Source organism: Vicugna pacos, chromosome 23, assembly GCF_048564905.1.
Source record: "Vicugna pacos chromosome 23, VicPac4, whole genome shotgun sequence".
In the NCBI taxonomy this organism is placed as follows: domain Eukaryota; kingdom Metazoa; phylum Chordata; class Mammalia; order Artiodactyla; family Camelidae; genus Vicugna; species Vicugna pacos.
In genome coordinates, this window is record NC_133009.1 from 6,075,598 (window position 1) to 6,097,371 (window position 21,774).

The 21,774-nt window shown below is 53.5% G+C and overlaps 1 protein-coding gene across 2 annotated transcripts in view; it reads left to right on the forward strand.

Annotated features, from left to right (window-relative positions):
- Positions 1–3,697: 3,697 nt before the first annotated feature.
- Positions 3,698–21,774, forward strand: part of LRRN2 (leucine rich repeat neuronal 2) — a 61,709-nt gene continuing 43,632 nt past the window's right edge. Inside the window, exons 1-2 of one of the 2 annotated variants that reach the window (XM_072948375.1) lie at positions 3,698–4,093; positions 7,663–7,746. The gene's annotated coding sequence lies outside the window, so the exon portion shown is untranslated. The remainder of the gene's footprint in view (positions 4,094–7,662; positions 7,747–21,774) is intronic. The other variant, XM_072948374.1, reaches the window with a different exon arrangement.

Below are 21,774 nucleotides of genomic sequence, written 5' to 3' on the forward strand. Positions count from 1 at the left end.
GAAGCTTCATTCCCTTCACCGTGAACCTGCCTCTGACAGAGACCCTTGTGTCCTCCTTTCACTGTTGTTTGCCAATAGCCAGAATACAGGGCTTTGAGCCAGGCAGGGAGAGGTCAGAGAGCAATGGGCACCCCAGGCCAGTGTGTCTCAAAGCAGGGTTCATCCATCACCTGACTCAGAATCACCTAGAGAGCTCCTCACACTGGGGTAGGACCCATGAGTCTGCATTTGTGCACACGCTCCAGATGATGCACAAGCCTGAGGACCACTGCCCTGGGGCCACACTCTTTACCTGTTTGGGTCATTGGTGGAACAACAGTCCTCAGTGACTCCAGCGGCCTCATCCAGGGCCTCCTGAGGTGGGGGCTGGGCAGGGGCTGCATCCAGCAGTGGGGGCTCCACTGAAGGAGGTGGCACTACACCCCCTCCACCAGCCTCCCTTCTCTGACTTGGCTCATCTGCCAGACTCCAGGAGGACCCCTCCTCTCCTCACGCCCCCTACCACACAAACAGCATACTGCTAGCCCTGTGTATGATGCCTACATTAAAGAACCAGTGGAGTTAAGCCAACCATCATTTGTAGGGGTGTGTAATCCCAGCATCCTTCTCCCAAGACACTCTGGTCTCACAGAGTCCCAGGCTTCCTGGCAGTAAGTTATGCATAGCTAAGCCTAGAGATTAAACTTGGTGGGCAGAAGGTCAGTAACAGGGCCATTAATCCTCTGGGTAATTACCTAAGAGATTCCAAAGGACCAAACTGACTACCCATCTTTTCCCAGGAAAGAATCTGGCTCAGAGTGGCCGTCATGGGAGATAAGTTGAGAGAGAGAGGGGGTGGGGGGAGAGACAGAGAGGGAGAGAGGGAGACTACCAGTTACTGAGACATGCTAAGTGCTAGACACATGTAACCCCCGTTACACCTCAAAGGAGCCTATGAGTCTGGACGAATGCTCTTACTGCTACTTTCATCTTAAAGACATGGTGCAGGGCAGTGGTTCAGCGCTTGGACTCCACCATCAGATAGCCCTGATCCAGATCTCAGCTCTATTGTATACTAGTTCTATAAATGTTAAGCCTTTTTTTCTTCTTCCTGTCTCCAGAGACCTAGAGTTGGAATTTTCAGCCAGCCAAGGTGTAAATGTGCTTAGCATCATGCCTTACATGTAGCAGGTGCTCAACAAGTAGTAACTGCTATTACTCAAATTCCTATTTTTGCCTAGAAAAGAACTGGAGCTCAGAGAAGTTAAGCACTTTCCTGAAGCAACACAGAGTGACTGATAAGCAGAGTTTCTAACCTCAGGCTCTAAAACCTACACTCAGTCCTACTGGGTTGTAAGAAATTTAGAGTCGGCTCAAGAGAAAGTTTCCTCCATTCTCTGCCCTCAGATGAACGCAGTCCCCAGCATGTGTCTTACAGGGCCTGCCACTTAGGAACAAGCCAAATGGCAAACGTGCCTTGCTTTTACCCCACTGATTCTTCAATAATCAGTTGTTGAACGTCTACTATAAAGCACTAGTCTTGATCTGATGCTGTGTGGGACAGTTTTAGCCCCCCCAGAAGTTTACCATCAGGTTGGGAGCTAAGGCCCACTACGCAGCCTGCATAGGAGTGACACTTGAGTGTCACTGAGCTGGTAAAGGACTGGTAACGTTTCCTCCTTTTCATGATCAGTCTAAATACATTCACATTGTCATTCCGGATGGTGAGGTGGCTCCACTGAATTGACAAGGGACCCCAACACTCATGCTCAAAAGCTTGGAGTCAAGTTTTGAACTCTTTCACTCAATTAGTCAGTGTCAAAACTCTGCCAAGTCTTCCTTACAAAGACCCATTGCATTTACTCGCCATTCTCACTGCTCCCCTCCCTTCATTTCCACACGGCCTCCTCACTAGCCTCCCATCTTCCTGCCTCTTTCATCCCAAATCATACGTGCATGAGGCCATGGCCAAATTGCTCAGCCTGGAAATCCAGGCTTTTCATCAGCTACATCCACTCTGTGGACCCAATACCGAGTTATAGCAAGGGCACTGTGGTTCCAAGAAGAGGGTTCAAATTCTGCCTGTAGATCTTAAACTCTCTGAGCCTCTATTCTCCTCTGTTAAATGGGGTAAGAGTCAACTCAGATGATAAAATGAGAGAGATGTGTGAAAAGGCTTGGCATCCAACAGTAGCTCTATAGATGCCTTGCATTGCCCCATACCCTCCAGGTAACCCATCTGCTCTGCTGGTTTCCACTTTCCTGCATTTGCTGGTCCCTCTTTTCACTGCCAGTTCAAATCCTATCCCTCCATCTGGGCTCAGCTTGAAGCTCAACTCCTCCATAAAACCTTTCATGAATAACCCTAGCCTATAACGGCCTTTTCTTTCTGTATTTCTATGGCACTTCCTTTGCCTTGAAATGTTAAAATTTGTTTCATATAGTTCCAACTTGTCCCTCTAAGCTCCTTGAGGCCATTATGCCCCACAGCAAGGGTGGAAGGTGGGGGCACGGGAGTGGCTTAGGAAGTACAATGGGAACTTAATATGTGCTTATTGACCACATGAAGGCGAGAACTCCCTCTGTGTACACAGAACACACAGACCTCCAAGCCGATTTGATAAAAGCCTCCAGGACAGAGTTACCATTGGCTGTGTCCTTGGAGAAGACAGAGCCAGAAACCACAGTTCCTGAGCTCAGGCACTGAGCTCAATCCCTGGATGCCTTCCTGGATGAAGGAAGGCAGACGGGACACTCTTCCTGGCAGGACTCCCTTTCCTTGGGCTCCACTCCACCTACTCCCGTATGGTTGCTTCTGCAGGCTCTGGTCAGATCCCATCAGTGGGGTGTGACCTGTCATGAACCTGGGCTTGTCAGTCCATTCTGAGTGGTCCAGGTTGAAGGCCCCATTAAGGCCTGGGCCTCAAGTAGTTGGCTCCAGCAGGAGAGCCACTCTCCTAAGCCAGGACCAGTGACAGTGACCCAGCCTTTCTAAGCCACCAGGTAGCAGCCCCGCTCCCGCCTTCCGCATCCTGCCCTCCTTTCCCAGTGTTCACAGCGTCCAGCCTGCAGGAGGGACAGCCCCCACAGCCGGGCCCTTGAGTGGGCGGGCCAGTTCCTGCCTAACACCTATGTATGTACCTTGACGTCTTTGCTAAGGGTCAGGATGGGAGCTTCCAGAATGGCAGAGCTGCCCAGGTCAGAGGGCAATGCTGGAAGGGAATGAGAACTGGTGGTGATGGGGGGTGGGGTGTAATTCACTCCATTCTTCAGGATGAAAGGTGCCTGTCCCCTGGACAAATTCTAACCCACTCTCTGCATTCCTAAGTCCGCCGTTAACTTGGGGGAGGGTAGCACCACGCAAAGCAAAAGCCTATGCATGTGAGCTGCACCCATCCTCTGGAAGCTGCTTGACTTCCGCTCTGTCCTCCTGGCCTTTGCGAGACAGAAAGAGGCAATATTAGAAGAGCTGTCCCCTTCCCCTCTCAGATCCAGGCGCTGTGCCCACTTCTTCTTTCGGCCAAGCCTTGCGGCCAAAGGCACAGAACATCACCGGCCCCAGATACTCAAGCCTTAGCATCTGGCCCCACCCAGCCCCTCCCTCCCGGGTGTGGAAGTGCGTTAGGGAGAGGGGCCTCTGGCCACTCAGGAGTTAAAACGGCAGCGGGACTGGAAGGGGGGGTGGCGTGGCAGGCAGACGGGGAGGAGGCGACCGGAGTGGGCTGGGGAGGTTGGGAGAGCGGCGGAGCTGCGAGCGAGGAAGGCGAGCGAGAAGCCGGGAGGAGGGGCGCGCGGCGGCCGCGGGGCGCGGCGGGGGCCTGCTCGCTGCGCTCGCTCGCGGGCGGCGGGCGGCGGGCGGCGCGAGGAGAGGGCGCCGGGTCTCGGCCGCCAGCCTCGGGGCGGCGCGGGTGGGAAGGCGGTCCTTCTGCCGTCGTCGCCCTCCCCCGGCTCAGCCCCGGGACCACTCCCAGGCAAAGTCCGCGGCGGGGAGGCGCCCGCGGCCCGGCCCCGGCCCCGGGCTGCGCGGGCGGCGCGGACCAGCCCGGCCCACAGCCCCAGCACAGGCGGGAGCCGAGCGGCGCGCGGCGGCGCGGGCAGCGGACGGCCGCCCCGGGTGAGTGTGCGGCCCGCGGCCGGGCGGGCGCGGGGCCGGGCGGCGGGGCTGCGGGCCCCCGGCGGGGGCTGGGGGAGGGGCGCGCTTCCGCCGCGACGCCCGCCGCGGAGCCGGGGACTCGGGCGGGGAGGGAAGGTGGACTGGAGACTGGAAAGAAGGGTGCCGCCTGCGCGGGCTGGACCCGAGGAGGGGGGCGTTTGGGCCTGAAGCCACCCAGAGAGGCACGAACCGCCCCAAACTGTTGCTGGGCAGGCAGAGCGGGGCCGGGAGCTGTCGGGGAGGTGGCAGAGAGGTTAGGGAGGGCGTGACAGGGGCGGACTCGCCGGCGGGAAGCGCTCCGGAGCCGGGGGACTTCCCCTTTCCTTGCAGCTCGGGTGTCTGTGCGGAGGGACGGGGTGGCCTTGGCGTCCGTCCGAAGTACCTGGAACCCGGAGCCAGGCTCCTCCCGGGCCGGCAGGGGCTCTGTCCGCAGCCGGGGATGGGACCTTTGGGGTGGGGGATGGGCCGGCCTCGGGCTCAGCCTGCGGGCTCCGGGAGTGGGAAGCCGAAAGGAAGGCCAGCTCGGGCCCACCGCGGCGCCCCGCAGACGGGAGGGGTTGGCCAGCCACAGGTGGTGCGTCTGTCCTGCGGGCGAAGGGCGGCGCAGGCTCCGACTGCCCAGCCAGCGAGGAGCCGCCGGGTGATGGGGAACTGAGCTCGGTTGGGGGCTGAGCTGAGAAGCTAAAGAGGTGCCGGAGACCTGGACCCTGGGGGTGGGCCCGGGGGTGGTGGTGTGCACCCGCTCTGTCCCTGTCCTTCCTCCCCCACCAAAGGAACAGGAAGGAAAATGTCAGCTGGGCTTTGTGCTCTGTTCTCAGGCTGCCGCAGCTCCCATCTGTTGGAGCCAACGCAGCTTCTAATTGGGCAACTGGCAGGGTCGGGAGAGGCTGGACCGGGCATAGCGCTCAGTTGCCAGAGATGGACCCGACAACCCCTCTACTTGAAGACCCCAGGAGGTGGGGTGGGAGAGAAAAGAGCCTCCCCAGGTCAGGGGAGTGGAGGTGGCTCTCTGCCAGCTTGGTCACTATCTTTGGGGAGATCTGGGTCTTTCCATGCACTCTGTCACATGGCAGGCTCCCCCTTCGCTGCCAGCTTGGGAAGGGCTCTGGCCCATGTCCTCTTCCTGAATGAGAAGGCGGGGATCCCTTCCCACTGCTCCTTAATGGTCCCTCCAACAAAGAGCACTGGGCATAGGGTGGGCAGGGCTATGTACAGGGCGCTGAGGCCTCCTTGCCTCTGGGCCCTGCTGATCAGAAAAAAGTCACATGTGGGTGGCCTGACCCACTTTCCTGGCTGGCCAGGTGCCCTTGTAGGTTGAAGACAGAAAGAGAAGGGCACAGCCAGGGGTCTGAGCCTTATAGGCCCCTTTCTTTCTCCTGGGGTGGCTTACACTTTTGTCCTTCCCGCCTCGGGGGAAGGGGTCCCGCTGGACTTGAGATGAGACCTCATTATTTGGAAAGGGTAAAACTGAAGGCCTCAGGCGTCAGGGTTTAAGACCTGCCTAGGGTCTGGCAGGCACCTGGCATCTAGAAGCACCCTGAAATACGCACCCTCTCCCTGCACAGCCCACCGCGAAGGAGACACCGAGTGGCAGGGGTAACGCAGAGGTCTGCTAAAATGAATTCCACCCAGGCTGAGACAGCAGGTTTCCTCTGTAACTCTCCACAGTTCCTCCCCACTCCCCATTCTTTATTCCCTTTGCCTCCCCGCTTCTGCTTCCTCCTTTCTCCTTCACTCTTCACTCTCTTTCCCCCTCAAGCATCTCTTCATCTCTCTCCCTCCCTCCCTTCCAGGTCTCCACCTTTGTCCCCTTCTCTTCTGTATACTGCAGCTTCAACCACAAGCCGAGCACTCGGCCCCTGAGCATCCTGGCTCCAGAGCATCCTGACGGTGGGAACGCATGCACTGTTGGCTCTGCTGCATCCCCTTTGCAGAGGAGGAGCCTGGGTGGCGGGCCTGGCAGCTGCATTCCCCTGGCACGGCTCCTGTATCCTGCCATTTGCCCCTCCTAACCACCCTCTTTTTTTTTTTTTTTCATTTGGAAGGAGAAAGAAAATCTATTGCTTTTTTAAAAAAATTATGTATTCAACCCTTTCTTGAGTACCTACTCTGTGCTTAGCACTATTTTAGGAGCTGAGGATACAGCAATTAAACAAACCTCCATATCTCAGGGCAGAACTGAACTTGTGTCTGGACTGTCCAGCTGATTAGTTCTGTGCCTACCAGGCTCTTTCGAAGATCCAGTGGTTGCGGGATTGGGCGGAGGAGGGGTGTGAACAATCCTACTGAGTTGTCGTCACCCTTATACTGAGTGACCTCTAGTATGACAGACCCATCTCCTTACAATAAACCAGGTACAGCAAAGCTTACACACCCAGGGTCATCCTGCTCTTAAGACATTTCCGACCTCAAAGGATGGACCAGTTTGTATCTCACCATTTATCTGGAGGGCTGAGTAGAAGGGAGAAAGAAACATTTATTATTGAACATCTATTAAGCACCAGTCATCAAAAATTATCTCATTCATTCCTCCTGTCAGCTGTGTAAGATCTGGATAATCATCCCATGCTTTATAGCCGAGGACATTGAGGACCAGAGAGGATAAACCATTTGTGCAAGGTCACAAAGGTCTCCATTTGCAATCACACTAATTTGGCCCCTATATCTGTGGCATCTGGTAGCTTATACAGTTATTTGAAGATAACATTTTAACTGAATTTTTCAGGAGCATGCCTTGTCTCCTCAGAATATTAGAATATATAAGGATTTGCTAAATGGTTGCACAAATAAGCTTTCTCAAGGAATCAGGGAAGGCTTCCTGGAGGAGTTGGGACCCTGTGAGAGGAGGCAGGGAGGGCAGTGGATCTTCTGGATCCCACACAGATCTATAACAAACTCTAGGCAGGCAGGCAGTCTCACACACACACACACACACACACACACACACACACACACACACACACACACACACGTAGTGTTGATGGGAAATTGCTGTTTTCATTCAGGGTCAGTGTGTAAGAGCTTGGTCCATGGCCAGTCTGATGTGTCCATGTCACTGGTGTTCTCAGCCTCCTTGAGCAACTCTGGATCCTAGAAAAGCTCCCAGGCAAAGAACAGGGATGGGAGGCTTTCAGGCCTGCGAGAACTACAGGGAAGGGTAAGGACAGTGGGTGGAGGCTGGATGGGGCAGGAAAAGGGGAGAGTGACCTAGGAACAGGCAAAAGCAGAAGATAAACAGAAACGAAGAACAGAAGGTAGGAGACATGCGAGAAAAGTCACAACTCGCAGAACAGGCAGCAGCGTGCGGTGGGATTGCTAAGGGAGGGCGACTAAGAAGAGTGCCTTTATCTGATGCTTCCCAGAGGGCCTTGGTCTCTCTGTCCTGCACCTCAGAGGCTGGAACATTCACCCGGTTAGCCTCATGCAGGCGTTTGCTTCCTCAGTCAGCCTGTCTTTCCCAAGCACCTCCTGTCCACTCAGCCCTGTGCTGGGGCCAAGGCCAAAGACGAATTAGATTCTCTGCCTTCCAGGAATTCACAGCAAGAGCATAGAGCTGGAGCCCCACTGCTGGAGCTAGTGTCCAGGCCCCTCCACTTATGGCTGGGTGACACTGGGTAAGTTACCGAACCTCTCTGTGCCTCGATTTCCTCATGTATAAATGCCGTAATAATAGTACCTACTTCATAGAGTTGTTATGATGATTAAATGAGTCAATACATGTACCGAGCTTAGAACAGCGCTTGGCATAGTAAATGCCACGTAAGTAGTAGTATTGCCATTACTATTAAGTGAGGAGGGGAGGAGGATATAGCTCAGCGGTAGAGCGCATGCTTAGCAAGCACAAGGTCCTGGGTTCAATCCCCAGTACTTCCATTAAAAATAAATAAACCCATTCCCCCCCCCCCCAAAATGGGTTCAAAATCCAAGGGAACTATTAAGTGAGAGAGTCAGTCTTACAATAATGAAACAAATGCTGTAATACGGGGATAAGCAGATAAATAGGTGACTATCTCCATCTGCAGCTTAGGAAATGGTCCTCCAGGGACATGATACTGGGGCAAGGCTTGAAAAGAAGCCAGCCAGGCAGAGGTGGTGGCCTGGAAACCCTGAGGCCCAGGAGTCGTTCGTGCATGGAGAGGGGCCATGTTGTGCGCGCGCCTCCTTCTGTGGGTACCAGCAACACTTCGGCCAAAACCCGCTTCAGCCTCTTTGTTTCCAGTGCTCGGAGCTGAGCGTCCAGCAGGACTGACAGGTTGCCCAGAACATCCTCACACTCTCCAGCCTAAAACAGTTGGCCTTTGGGCAGGGGACCTGGGGCCTCCCTGCTGGGATTGGTCTCATGACCATGGCCTCCCAAGCCGTCATCAAGCAGTCTCTGCTCCAAAGCCAGAGCCGCCCTGGCCCTTGTCCTCTGGCTTCTTGCACTTCTGGGGGCCCCGGAGACACCTTGGCCTGAGGGACCTGCCTTTTAGATGGTGAGATGAACCAGGCTTGATTTAGAATTCGGTTCCTCTCTGTACCTTTCTTCCACCCACACCTCCCCCGCTGCTCAGCATTTGATGGACTTGAACTGAGTTCCATCAAGATGAAAAGCAGGCAGAGGGTTCCTGGGGCATTGACAGTTCCTCGGCCTCCCCCTCACACACTGCAGTGGCACTAATTCTGGTAGCTGGCGTTTACTGAGCACTTACTGCGTGCCAGGCACTGTGCCATGCGCTTCACCTGCATGATCCCATTAAGTCCTTAAAAAATACCCCTTTGGGTGGGTCCTCTTGTTATCTCTGATTTAAACATGAGGAAAACGAGACTCAGAGAGGTTCAGTAACTTGCTCAAGGACATGTAGCTAGAAAAAGACCAAGGGAGGACTTAACCTTCTCTCTGACCCCAGGGCTGCTCCTGAATGCCCCCCAGAATCCAGAAGCCCTCGGGCCTGGAGGTTGCTCTGGGGGCATCCAGCTCATTCTCCCCCCCCTCACCGTGAGAAGCTCCCCGAGTCCTGTCCAAGCCAGGCACTGCCTGTCCCCGTTTGGGGACCTTCAGAGAGGGTCTGCCCTCTGCCTCCTCCCATTGTCTCCTGGAGTGCCAGTGTTGTCTCCTTCTGTCTCAGCCAGCTGCACTGGGGGCCACATGGAGCCAGTGGCCTCAGAGAAGCTGGACACTGAGAGTCAGTCCCCAGGGCCACAGTAGTGGGAACTAATGCAAAGGTGACTTTTGGGAGATGTGAGGTTGGGGTACAGACCCCAGACAAGGCAGAGGGAGGTGGGGTGGCTTGGGGTTAGCACTGTCACCGGGGTGTCTCTAACAAGGGAGTCTCGTGTGTGTTGGGAAGAACAGGTACATCTCACAAGGCAGATCCTTCAGGAGCAAACACGTGGAAGAAGGGACAGCGATTGTCAGGCAGCCAGCATGGGTCCCCCAGGAAAAGTGGGTCTGCCTTACCGCATCCTTTCAAGGGGGAAGAAAGGGATGAGGAGAGAAGAAAGACAGGGAAGGCTGTGTCCCTTTATAAAGTGTTCTCAAAACGAGCATCTGAGGTGGGTGACGGAAGTGTCTGTCTTTGGCTTGGGAGGGCGTGGGTGGTGATGCCCAGGGGACGGTGCCACCACAGAGGGGCCGCTGGTGGGCACACTAGGAACTTAAAAGCGGTGTGTGCGGAGGGGACGGACTTGACACTTTACCTTACCTGGCGGTCACCCCCACCCCCTCACCTTCTGCTTCTGGACAGACCTCCCAGTGGGATGAAGGCCACTGGGGTTCACACACACAGCTCCAGGCCTTTCAACCTCAGAAAGTGCTTCCCCAGAGTTGGTCCAGAGGCGGAGTGGTAGAATCCCACACCTAGGGGGGCACCTACCGGATTCCCTGTCCACAGCCCATCCTCAGCCGGGCCTCAGCCATCTCAGACCCAGGGTGGGACTGGGTCTCCCTAGTCAGCAAGTATTTATGAGTATGTGTGCCAGGCACTGGGGGTGTAAACAGCAGTGAGCAACCAGTGATGCGGCCCTCATGGAGTTTATACTTTAAACTTATAGTCTGGGGAAACAGTAAACCAACAGTACAGTTGGCCCTGGAACAACACAGGTTTGAAATGCACAGCTCCACTTACACGCGGACGTTTTTCATTAGTAAATACTGTAGCACTACACCACGCCATCCGCAGATGGTTGAATCTCTGGATACGGAGGAACTGCAAATATAGAGGACCGACTATAAATTATATGCACACTTTCGATTGTGCAGAGAGAGATCAGTGCTCTGAACCCCTGCATTGCTCACGGGTCAACTATATGTTAGAAGGTGGCAGGTGCTAAAAAGATAAAGCCAAGAAGGGGGATAGGAGAGTATTGTTAGGAAGAGGAGCGTTTGTAGCTTTGCACAGGGAGACCTCGCTGAAGAGGCGACGTAAGAGTGAAGATGACGTGGAGACGGGGTGGTAAGGATGTGCCTGGCACTGCAGGTGTGAGGGCTCGGGGGTGGGGCTGCACCTGGTAGGCTGGAGGGGCATGGAGGAGGCCAGACCTCAGGGAGCCCTGGAGCTGGGGTGAGGAGTTGGCTGTTTTCTGAGTGAGGTGGAGCCTTGGCAGGATTTAGGGCAGGGGTGATAAGATCTGACCTTTTAAAACCCTGAGGCTGAAGGTTCATGGCCATCCATCTCCACATTTCACTAGGTGGCTTCCTCATCAGGAAGTTCTCCAGGCGTTGAAGCTAATTTAGTCAATCAGTACTGACCCACCAAGTCCTTTCATGATGGGCACTGCCTTCTGGGCAGTGGCGGGTGGGGTGGGGGAGAATAAAAAAGCAGAAGACACAGCCTTTACTGGTAAGGAAAACTACCAGTCAGTTGGAAAGGGAGAACTTAGACTCACAAGAAATAAGGAGGGAATAATATCAGACAGTATTTAAAACCAAGCGCTAAACTGTGTGATTTAGACTCTAAATGTTATCAGAACTGTGAGCTCTGTGTGGGAGTATATAGGGAACGCGTCCCTGAGGAGGTACTGCTGATCTGGGCCTAGAAGACAGGGTGGGGGCTTGGATCTGCAGAGGGGAGGATTCCTGGGAGGGGAACTTGGAGCTTGTGGGGTGGGAGGGGGCCAACCAGGAAAAGGGCAGGTGAGTGGGAGTAAGGCAGCCGGTGTGTGAGCTGCCGAGGGCCTCGGCTTCCTCTCTGGGGCAGCCCCTTCCCCCCCATCTGGGTTTCTCATGTCCCCTTTATTCTCACAGGGGACAGGGGGCAGCCCTCTGGAGCATCATTAGCCGGTGCTCTCGGCCTCTCCTTTGCAGAGCCAGCTTACCTGTCGCTTGAAGCCCTCTTACTGTGAGAAAGTCTTGTTTCCAGCTCTCTGGTCATTTTCATGGGTCTGCTCTCTCATAACCCAGTGCCATCCATCAGTCCGCCAGCAGCCCCCAGGGTCTGGGGCCCAGCTCTCTGGGATTCCCTTGAGCTCTGTCTCTCCGCCTCATCGGCAGCCGGCTTCTCTCCTCCCTCCCTCTCACTGCCTGGGCTCCTGTCTGCTAGGTTACTCCTAGGACATTCCAGTTAGTGTCACAAATAGCGAAAAGGAGATGAAATCAAGCCCAGAGGACCCTGCATCCCCCATGAGGGGTGAATCTGTCTTTACCCTGGAGAGAGGCTTAGGGTCGGGCTTCCTTCTGATGTGTGGGGAGAGAGCACCCCGGAGTGGAGTGGGATCCACTGGCGGTGCCCTCACCACCCAAGACACAGGCAGACGCTGCTCCTCCCTCCCTCTCTCCAGCCAAAGGGCAGGAGCCATGAGTCCCATGGGCAGAGCATTCTGCTCAGCAGCCTCCTCTCCCTCCCCTGGCCCTCAGCAGCCCTCCCCCAGGGCTCCCCGTTGCCCCTTACTGATGCAGGCCTGAGCCAGGACCTTGCTGGAATCCAGAGGAACTGGAATCAGGGCCGGTTAGAGCCCCTCCCCTAACCATATGCTCTTGGGCATTTTTCTTAACTTCTCTGAGCCTCAGTTTCCTCATTTCTAAAGCTAAGTTAATAGTGCCCCCTCCATAGGGTTGCTAAGGATAAGGGCTCAGTTGTTGAAATGCTTATGAAGTGCTCAAAGCTTGCCTGCATTTATCTCACTTCATCCACAGAACAACTGTGAAGTAGCTGTCATTTCCCCCCATTTTTCAGTCGAGGAAACTAAAGCTGGGAAACATTAAGTCACTTGCCCGAGGCCACACACAGCCGGTGAGTGGCGGAGCCAGAATTCAGCCCCAAAAGCTTTGGGACTCCAGAGCCCTGGTTCTCAACCACAGCGTTCAACGAGCTAATCCGTGGAAAGTGCCTGCTATAGAGTAGGAGCTCGATAAATGCTGGTTCCTTTTCTCCTGCCTCCCCAGGGCTGTGCCTCCAAAAAACATAACTCTCCCTTACTGCATCACACTTCTGTCCCGGGATCCCCTGGGGCATTCTAGAAGTAGAAATGGGAACGAGCTATTGCTTTATACCGAGGTGGGGAAAGGCTGAGCGAGGGTGAGTAATCTGCATAAAATCATAAAACACCAGGGCTGTGATTAATACCCAGGGCACCTCTCTCATAAGAGTTTTGTTATTCAGCCCCACCAGGTCGCAGGCAGAGAGTATCTTGCAGAGGCAAGAACAGAAGTTGTGCCGTATGGGAGGGGAGTGAGAGGCCACCATCGCCCCCAGGGGCAAGTGTTGATCCCTGTGGGCCTGGAAAGATGCTAGAGGAGCATGCTGAGGCCTGTGCTTCCTGAACTTGGGCGCTGTTTCTAGAGTTTATTGCAAACCATCTGGGGACACGTCTGGATGGATTTAGGAAGGGGACAGTGTTGAAGGTCACAGTGTAGGAAGAAGGGACGCCATCTCAACTTTATGACTATCAAATCAGGACACCTTCTGCACCAGGCGCAGTGCCAGGGGATGAGGATGGGTAACAGGGAGCAAAGGGAAACAAGGTCATGGCCTCAGGGGCCCCCCAGTCTGAGGGGAGCGATCACTGGGCACGTGTGCACACACGGCTCCATCTGACCCGCCTGGAAGTAAGAACAAGGACAGCCGACTGCAGGGTCACCGAGTACGTGGATATAGACGGAGCGGAGGGGAAAGAGTTGAGATGGTGGATTCCCTGAAATGTCCCTCATGCTTTCCTCTCTGGAGACCTCTTTCCTGGTGGGCACAGAGCCCCGTTTCGGCACGCCCCACCCGGACAGCCCAGGGCTGCCAGCATTCACATTTAATGGGCCAGCCCCTGAGTTCCTCTCAGTTTCCTTATGAGGATTCCCCAGGGAGAAGAGGAGGAGACCAGGTCATAGCATTTAAAACTGGTGGCAGCTGAGAGTCCTCTGGTCATGTGGCTTTCAAACATCTCTGGATCCATTTTTCAAGGTTAAGTTCTACGTGTGGGAGGCAGAACAATGACCTCCAAGGATGCGCACCTCCTAACCCCTAGAACATGTAAATATGCTATGTTACAGGGCAAAGGGAATTAAGGTTGCGAGTCAGCTGAAACTAAAGAGATTATCCTAGATTATCAGGGTGGGGGGCATGTAATCATAAGTCCTTTAAACGTGGAAGAGAGAGGCAGAAGTCAGTGTCAGAGTGAGGACATGTAAAAAAGACTTGACTGGCTATTGCTGGTGTTGAGCGCGGAAGGGGCCATGAGCCAAGGAGTGCAGCATCTCTAGAAGCTGGAGAAGGCAGGGAAACAGACTCCCCCCCGGAGCCTCCACAGAGGAACACAGACGTGCTGACACCTTGGCTTTAGCCCAGTGAGACCCATTTTGGACTTCTGACCTTTCAAAGTGTAAATAATACATTTGTGTTGCTTTAAGTCCCTGAATTTGCAGTGCTGTGTTAACATCAGCAACAGGAAATTAACACAGGCTGCTGTGGTTGGAGCCAAGCCGGTGGACCAGAACTCCGTGGACTTGGCCTCCTCCTGACCCTTGACCCCAGAGGAACTGCTTCACACCTTGGAGGGTCTGAAGAGCCCAGTTTGACATACACTGTGTCAAAAACACAATCTGGTTATTTTCCTGATGGTGACACCAGGGCCCAGAGAAGCAGGGGCTTTGTCGGAGGTCACACTGAGCCGATGGACTCCGTCCAGGGCCTGCTGCTGTCAGAAATCTCGGGTGCTTGCCTGCATTCTCTCATCCATTCATCTGTTTGCAACAAATGGATATGTGTGCTTTTGCCCACAAAACCCTCGGCGCTATGCTAAGGACTGGGCAGAAGCACGAGTGAGTTACGAGTTCTGGAAGATGGGAGAGTGTGGTTGAGTGCTGGTCCTGCCCTCAGCCCCTCGCTGAGGGGCTTCTTCCTCCAGACACAGGCCAGCAGCTCAGGTTGCTCAGGGCTGTCAGCCTTCCTTGGCTCCGGGCTGGTCCCTGGGTGGCTTTATCTTGGCCGCCTCCTCTGGGTGGAGACACAGCTTGGCCCACTGGCCCAGGCTGCACCTGCCCTCTGGCAGCACACAGGGCCTTGAGGAGAGGGGGGTGGAGGTGACAGAGCCTGGTGCCCCACCTGAAATCAGCACCCTGCTAGGGCCTTACCTCCCCTCTGCCAGGTGGTTTGGCCTTCCCAGCTCCCCCCACAGCACACCTGAGCCACGGGCCGGCCCCCAGGGCTGCCAGCTCCGGGTGTCGGTCTCCATGGCAACCCCACACTTGCCTTCTGGTTTCTAATGACTTATTGGCATGTGTGGTAATTTGCGGAGCTTGGCAAGCAGAGCTAGGGGGCTTGTGAGGGGAGGGGCGGCTGCGAGGGGGACTTGGCAGTGGGGAGGGGATTCAGGTTTGGGATGGTGATGGAGGCACACCTTTCTTCCCACCCCTCCCTTCCTGTTCCCTGGTGATTAATATCCGGAGTAAGGGAGCTGCTTCAGCTCCAGGGTCTCCCCTCTCTCAGGAGCATCAGCTCTCTCCAGGCCCCTGAGATGGTGACAGATGGACAGACAGATGTAGAGCACAGCTGCTCACCTGTCAAGCAGCGACCAGCAGGAGTGAGGGGCTTACAGCCATGTTCATCCATGCAGGTCACCACTCGTGTTTTCTGACACTCTCCTGCCTGCTCCCTGGGCCCGGTAGTCTCTCTCCCTCGTGGGGAGGGAGCAGGGGTGGCGTATCCACAGGACAGGCCCTTGCAGCTTCTTGGCCTCTCACACACTCAGAGAACCCAGCCAGGCAGCGCTGAATGAAATGCCAGATTGTGTAGGCAGTGGGTGAACCAGCCAAGCAATCAAAGGGGGAGAGATGAGCGAGGGCCTGACCCTCTCCACTTCCCTTCTGCAAAGCTTACCCAACCTCAAAACTGCTTCCCCAGGGTAAGGCAGCGGGGAGCCGCTGACTGTGCCTGCAGTCTTTCTGCACACTTCCCTGCCTCCCCTTTGCTCCTGTCTCCTTTCCGGCCTCTGTATCTGTGATTGGAAGAAGCAGTCTAGTATGCTGAAAAGAGCTCCATCTTTAAAGTTGGATACCTCTGGGTTAGAATCCTGGGGCCACTCACTGTCTACCAGCTCTATAACTTTGGACATGTCTTAACCTCCCTTTGTTTCAAGCCTCAGTTTGCTTATCTGTAAAATGGGGTTAACACACCCATTTCCCAGGGTTGTGAAAATGAAACCAGCTCAGACGTCAATACTTGGCACATAGTAGGCACCAATAAATATTAAAGAATTAAAAAACTTATCTTCTATCTACTCAAATAGATAGGAGCAAAGTGATCAATAATTTAAAAAATTCTGGTGGGCTTGGTATGGTTTTCTTTTTAAAATATTTGAGAGTAGTCTTCATTTACTCAGTAAATATTTACTGAGCATCTACTGTGTATAAAGTACTGGGCCAGGTGCTGGGTCTTTCCTAATATTTCACGATTCAGGTGCAGTTAGGTTGCCTGTGCATTCTCCAAGCACAGAGCATTCGCCAGCAGATGGAGGGGGAGGCCAAGGAGGGCTAGGAGCAGAGAGAAGGTGGCCCAAGGTCACCCACGTAGGGATCTTCCATGGATTTCTGAGAAGTGGCTGGCCTCAAGAGAAAAGTCTGCATTATGAAGGCTCTGTCCGGGTCATGTGCAGTGAGACATTCTGCCTGGCTCCTCAGAAATGGTGAGTCTGCTTTTAGAACTGGAAAACAGATGAAGGAGCCAGTGGGAGCTTGCTCCTCCACTTCCATAAGCTGCTGCTGAGGCTTGAGGGGGCCACCGGCCACCACCCAGCCAGCAGACGGGAGAGGAGCAGGTGCACCTGCCCTCACCTGGGCATCTGAGTGGATCACAGCTCACTCAGCTGGTGCTGGGAGGGAGGCAAGGAGCGCAAGGGGGAGCTGGGAGCTTGGCTCCCATCTCTGCCAGCAGATGGACTTCTGCCTGCAGCAGGAGTCTGTCTCTTCTTCTGTCAGCCTCCCTGCAGCCTCGTCCAAGATGGAGCACCAGAGATGCGCAAAGAGAATGTCAGAGACGGCTGGAGCCCTGGAGAGTGTCTGGCCCACACCTCCCCACCCTCTCATTCTCAGTACAGCACACAGACATGACCGCAATGGCTCAGACTCGGACTGACCCGAGGGCTAAGGGGATCAGTGTCTCAGCACACCCCTAACCTATCTTTGGCTCCCTGACATTGGTGAGGGAGCTCTAGCTTAGCCAGTTCCCCCAACCGTTTTCATTGATGTGAAATCTGAGGCCCAGGGAAGGGCAAGGACTTGCCCAAGGTCACACAGCATGTAAGTGTCATCAGGACTAGATATAAAATCTCCTAACTTCTGACCCTGTGCTGTATCTGTTACCTCTCCTCAAGATCCTTCCACTTTCTTTCCTGACCTTTCACTCTGGAGAACGTACTTCAGGTGCAAGGGAGCATAATTTCTCTAAGAGATCATTACTCCCCAAATCTCATAAAATCAGGCTGCATCTTCGCCTCCCCTGTGTCATCACCAACCACCCTCTTGTTCCGTGAAGCCTTCAGCATCTTCCCGTAGACATCCTCGTCTTTCCAAGTCCGTCCATTATCATGGGTGAGACCAGTGACTGGATTCTACCCCCAGACCCATGGCTTCCCCACCTCAGCCGCTCACTCCCAAGGGCACACCTTGATCTTGACATCACCTGAAAATCACTTAATGGAGCGCCCTGCCTGCTGGTCACGCCACCTCCTGGTCCCCAGCTTGTTGTCTCAGACCCCCACACAGCCACTCTTCAGCCTCATTGGGACCTTTGGTCCGTTGGTTCATCTACTTTCTTGCCACCTGTTACCCTCCTCGGCCTTCCCTTCTCTGAGTCCAGATAGATCCCACATTCTATCACTTTGAGAACTCTCCTGCCAATATCCTAAACTCTCCTGACCCTCTGTCTTTTTATTGCCCCAGTCTGGCAAAATCCCAGTTCTGCATTAATCACTCTGTCTACTGCTTTCTGCCTGCAGCCAGATCACAGATCTGCTCGAAAAAGACACAAAATGAGGCAGATTGGTATCACCTCCCCAAATTCACCATCACCAGCCCAGCTTATTCTTCAGAAGTGCCTGGTGTTTCTACCACATTCCTCTGGTTAGCTGTGTCCTGACTCTCCACGGTGACTGTTCCACACTCCCCTCCCCAGAACTCTACCTCCATCCTCGCTCTCAGCCAAGGACCTCGCCCCCTACTTCACAGGAGAACCGGGAGCGCACCTCAGCTCGTCCCACCAGACCCTCAGAGCCTCCGCAGCAGCCCTCTCCTCCCTGCCCCCTGTCTGGAGAGAGGTGGCAACACTGCCAGGGCAGCCCCTTCCTCCACGGTGTCCCACACCCTGTCCTCTGGTCTCCTCGGGAGCAGCCTTCCCGCCGCGCTCAAGGTCCTCCCATCTTCAAAAACGACAACAAAAACAAAAACCTTCCTCAAGCCCAGCTCCACTTCCTGCCACGACCTGGTCTCTTCCCTCCTTATAAGCCAAGTTTCTTGGAAGAGTTGGCTCTATTCTCTCTCTCTTCATTTCTGCACCTCCCACTCCTTCCTCTGCCCCGCTTCAGTCTGGCCGCCTCCCCCATCACTCCACTGAAACAGCTTTCCATATCACTAAAGGCAGGGAACGTTTTTTTTTAGTTCTCAGAAGCATTTTTCATTCCTTTCTGACACTTTTCTTTTCCCTTGGCTTCTCTGACCCCGTATTCCTGGCTTTTCTGGTTATTCCAAAGTCTTTGCTGACTCATCCTTCCCTTCTCTCCCTTGAAATGTTGTTCCTTATGTCTGGTCTAAGGTACGCTCTCCTGACTGCATACCTGGCCCTACCCCATCTCACAGAAGCCTTCTGCTGTCAGCCACGTGCAGGTGACACCCAGAAGCACACCTCTAGCCGGCATCCTTTCAGCGGAGTTCCATAGCCTTATGTCCACCTGCCTAATTGACTGAGTTGCATTTCTTAAGAAACCTCAAACTTGGGGGGGGGTATAGCTCAGTGGTAGAGTGTGTGCTTAGCATGTACAAGGTCTTGGGTTCAATCCCCAGCACCTCCATTAAACAAGAACAACAACAACAATAATAAATTAATAAACCTAACTGCCTTGCCCCTCCAAGAAGAATTTTTAAGTAGAAAATTAAAAAAAGAAGCCTCAGATTTGGTGCATCCAAAGGCAGAGTCACGATTCTCCTAAATCCCACTGCCACTCCACCCCTCCAGTGTTGCCTGGTTTTTAAATGGTGCCGCCTCAAAGCAGTACCCAGAGTCTCAATCTGGGAGTCACTGTCAGCTCTTCCCCTTATTCCCTTATATCCAGTCCATCACCAGGTCCTGTCTAATCTCTGAAACGGCACCCCCATCCGTCCACTCCTCCCCATCTTCACAGTCTCCACTTTACTTCAGGCTGCCCTCACCTCTCACCTAGGCCACCGGAACCACCTTCCCACGGGCATGCCTGCATCCACACTTGCCTGCTCAGAATCCAAATAGCTGCTAGAATGATTTTTTAAGAGCACAGGTTGGATCTGGTCACAGCCTCCCATACTCTCAGAACTCGTCGGTGATCCCCAGCACCCCCTCCTCCGCCCTCTCGTGCTCTGCACGCTCACATTGGCTTCTTTCCATTCTTTGACTGCTAAGCTTCTTTTTGCCTCATCATCTTTATGCACATGCTGTTCCCTGGCCCTCAGTCACTCCTCCCACTCCATACTTCTCCCTAAGTTCTTGTTATCTTTCAGATCTCAGCTCAAATAGCCCTTCCTTAAAAAAGCTTCCCCAGGGTACCTCCAGAATTTGATCAGGCCTCCGTTAAACACTTCTAACATCCTAGATGCTTCCTTCATAACACACATCCTGGTCTCTGATTATATAATTGTGTGCTTATTGGATAAATGTCTGGCTCTGCCCCTAGACTATGACCCATGAGGGCAGAGACCCTGTCTGTTTAGTTCATCATTGTAACAGTGGTACCTGGCACAGAGCAGGCATTCAAAAAATATTTGGGGAGTGAATTAATTAGTGAAAGGTCTTTAAATACAGAAAGGATCTCATGAAAAAAGCGGGAGGGGAAAGCTACCGAGAGTGTGGCCTCGGTAGACCAGATGGCCACTGCCTTGCTCTTGTTCTGCCATAGAAAGAAACAGGGCCCCTGCTCCTCTCCCCTTTCCTTTCCCACCACTGTCTTTCCTCAGCTAAAGACTTTGCCTAGATTCAAAGGAGATTTACTCTGATTTCCCAACCAGAGATGTAGACTCCTCTTCACCAATAGTTCTTTCAGGAACAATAACAATAATCTTTCACATCTGAACAGTTGTTTACAACCTACAAAGCTCTTTCACATACATTATGATGTTCTGATTTTTTTTACATCCTTTGAGCCACCCCTGCGAGGAAGCTGGGGTGTGTGTTATGATCACTTGTTTCACCACAGGGGGAAACTACTGCCCAGAAAGGGTTAGCAACTTGCTCAGAGTCAAGGGGCTGATCGACGAAGACTTAGACTCGAGCCTGGAGCCTGTGGCCCCATTTCTGTGCTGTCTGCATGGCTGCAGGTACATGCCTGTAGGAAAGAGGCTGCTGCAGGTTCAGGATTACCCACAGTAGTAGAAGGAGGACTGGTACCAAAAAACAAAGAAACCCTCATGGGGTGGGAATGAGGAAGTGGGTCCAGAATGTGATGGGCAGTTTGCAGTAGATTCACCCTTTGTGTGGTTAAGGCCAATCCAAGTGGGCTTTGCTGAGCCTGCGCTAGGCCTCCCACTTTTCTCATTCTCATGGTCCCTCACTCCGTGCCAGGACAGAGTGACTGATCAGGCTGAGTCCCAGGAGCAGGGCTGCCTGGAAAACCCAGAGTGAAGAACCGGGGTGATTGAGGCCCATGTGGGACAGTGGCCCCTCACGCCTGCCTCCTGGGGGATGATGCCTGAGTTCTTGAGGCATACATGCCAGCCTCTTCCCTGCCACTCTTTGCCTCCTAAATGCGGGACTGAAACCAGCTGCCCCTGGTTCCTGGCCCTTCCCATGCTCTCCACACCTGCAAGCTTTGCTCATCTGTGCCTTCGCTGGGGTGCCCTTCACATGCTCCTCACCTGGCTGGCTCTTCTCATGCTTCAGTCCTCAGCTCTCGTGACATCTTTTCCAGGAAGCCTTCCCCAAAGCCCTGAGACCTCCTCCCACGTACCGAGGGCACTCAGCGCATCCTATTGAAAATCTCATTGCTGCGTCTTCCTCTTCTGCTGGACTGAAACCTCCTTAAAGACAGAGATTGCAACTTATACGTGTTGGTGCTCCCAGCGCCTGGCACGTAGCAGTGACAATAACAACGACACATGACAAAGTCTTGCTGTGTGCTAGGTGCTCTGTTAAGTGCTTTATATTAACTCATCGAACCTTAAAAATAACCTTACCCTGTAGGTACTATACCCTATTTTTAGAAAACCTTTTTCTTTTAAAATAAGTATAAATTCCCTGGAAGTGCAAAGAAATGTGCAGGGAAGTCTGGAGTACCCCTCATCCAGCCTCCCCCAGCGCTGACATCTTCCACAGCTGTAGTGCAATATCAAAACCAGGAAACTGACTTTGGTAAAATTCATAGCACTTATCCACATTTCATTTGTGTGTGGGTAGCTTTCCGTAACCACCACCACCACAATCAAGATACTTCACTGCACCATCACGAGGTCCCTGGCGCTAACTTTCATAGCCACACACCCTCATCCCTGACCCCTGGCAGCCACTAATGTGTCCTCTGTATCTGTGATTTTTTTTGTTTGATTGAAGTATAGTCAGTTACAACGTGTCAGTTTCTGGTGTACGGTGTAATGTTTCAGTCCTCTATGATGTTATTTCAAATAACAAATGTTATTTGAACAAACAAATGTTATATAAACAGAATCATACAGCCTATAATTTTTTTGCTATTGCCTTCTTTTTCATCAGCATAGTTTTCTCGAGGTTCATCCAGATTACTCCCCTAAATCAATAGTTTGTTCCCCTTTGTTGCTGAGTAGTGTCCTGTGGTTGGAATGTGCCGCAGGGTAGCCACTCACCCACTGAAGTACATTTGCGTTACCCCGTTTTCAAGTGAGAGAACTAACGTGCCCAAGGTCACTCAGCTAGTAAGTGGCATTTAATAAATGTTGAGTAATAGGCACCTAATAGATGTGTATTGAACTGAACTCAACTGAATGAGGGCACTTCATGCTCTTCTCCTAGTGCCCAGCCTGGTGT